This window comes from Carlito syrichta, unplaced genomic scaffold (genome assembly GCF_000164805.1).
Source record: "Carlito syrichta isolate Samal-C Ts95f unplaced genomic scaffold, Tarsius_syrichta-2.0.1 Scaffold314813, whole genome shotgun sequence".
Lineage (NCBI taxonomy): Eukaryota > Metazoa > Chordata > Mammalia > Primates > Tarsiidae > Carlito > Carlito syrichta.
In genome coordinates this window covers 333,447-335,238 of record NW_007258909.1, presented here as the reverse complement: position 1 = coordinate 335,238, position 1,792 = coordinate 333,447, and the positions used below count along the sequence as shown (strand labels likewise).

At 37.3% G+C, this 1,792-nt stretch overlaps 1 long non-coding RNA gene across 1 annotated transcript; it reads left to right on the top strand.

The window, feature by feature from the left end:
• The first annotated feature begins 378 nt into the window (after positions 1–378).
• On the top strand, positions 379–1,139 carry LOC110594361. Its single transcript, XR_002481212.1, has 2 exons — positions 379–484; positions 996–1,139. It is a non-coding gene; the product is annotated as an uncharacterized LOC110594361 (long non-coding RNA).
• The last annotated feature ends 653 nt before the right edge of the window (positions 1,140–1,792 follow it).

Sequence of the window (1,792 nt, the reverse complement as noted above, 5' to 3'; positions counted from 1 at the left end):
CTCTTTTTTCTTTGTGGTAATTTACAGAATTCTTAATTATCCGATTAACAAAGTGAAGCTGTATTCTATTTTCAAACGACAGATGTTGAAATGACTGTAAGTTGGGTTCTGTGACTCTATCTCTTTCTTTAATGAATTGATCTGAGTGGTGTATAGTTGATGATCTGAGACTTATGTATGTTTTAATTTCTAATCAAATAATTTATCAGAACATTGGAGGGGAGGGATACCGTAGACAGTTTTCACTCAGAAGAGAAATAACACTTGTGTTTTTTGGAGCAAATATTTTGCCACTTTTCCGCCAAATGTCCCTGTTAGATGCCTGGAAAAGATGCATTGTTGACGAATAATGCATGATTTATTTCTCTTTTATGTCTACAGGTGGCAGTGTAGAAGCCAAAACAGAAGCCTCCAGAAGTGGTTTCTGAAAAATAAGAGTTGAATGTACATGAGTAAGCAAGCACAGGAATCTGAAAAACCACAGGTATGTAGGGACAATTAATCCACCTATCTGGCTTTATAATTATTGCATTCCAGCAGTACTACCCATTTGCTCTTATGTTCAATATTTTGACATTTATATAAATTTCTTTGATATTTCAGAGGGCAAACAAGCTTAATCTATTTCAGGCAATGTATTTAAATAAAAATACTGCATGTTGTGACTTTTTACTGTTCTAAAACGGAAGCATTATTTTTCCATTGTGACCACGTGGCTTTGCATTTAACCAGTTGTGCTTGATACTTGCTTTTAGAAACACTTTTCCCAAAACTGTATAAAACTGCTAATTGTTCTGAATAATTTCATTTGGGATACTGTTAATAAAGTCACAGGGTTGAACCAATAACAGTATTGGCTTGTAGTAAAACTGCATTTCACTACTGATTTGACATGACACTGATCAGAATACAGATGCATTAGGAGGCTCCTTTGAAACCAAGTCCTTTGTTTTTAACCTCCTTATTTTTCTCCTACTACCCTGCTGCTTTTCCAGGCCCGCTAATTTGCCTGCTTGACTAAAATAAGGATGAGTTATATGCAGATGAGAGACAATCAAGTGTGTAAAGTTATTCACTGTGACACAATTCGAAAGAATTTGCCTTTCATTATCATTAAAATGCAAGGTTTTGCATATTAAGGTCCTTTTTCAACAACTGGTCAGCACATCATTCTGAATGACAGAAAAGCCAGAGGGGGGAAATAGTTTACCTTTGTGGATTTTTATTTTCTTCCCTGAGAATGGTGGGCCATAGCTATTGGTACTTTCACAGGGAAGCTAAAGTTACTGTGTTGGCTGTGTAAAGGCCAAGGCATCAAAATGGCTGTAAAAGGGAATGAAGCTTTCTCTTCTTGGGGGTGGGGGCAGGGTGCGCGTTTATCGCAGTGCCGGAATGTGGTGATGCCTTGTGATTTTTGACATTCTGCCTTTACAGTTGAGGAGAGATTTGTTTAGCCCCTGTTAATGAGGGTGTTAAACAAAGTTGGATGCTGGTCTTGAAGGTTAAAAAAAAATCAAATCGGACACTTTTCAGTAGAAAGAAAATTGGGAGCTCCGACTCAGAAACTATAGACTAAAGACTGAAAGGTTCTCACTGTTAGGATCCCATGGATAAGGAGTGGCTTCAGGAAAGCTCTTGAACATTTGGGAACACATAAGTTTCCATTGCCTGAGACTCAAATTTATTATCTGACTCAGGAAACTCAGAAGTAACTAATTATCCCCCAATGTGTTTAAGAGGTACAGGGTCTGATCTAAGTCAAAAGGAAAAAGAGCAAGGTTGAGATTTCCTT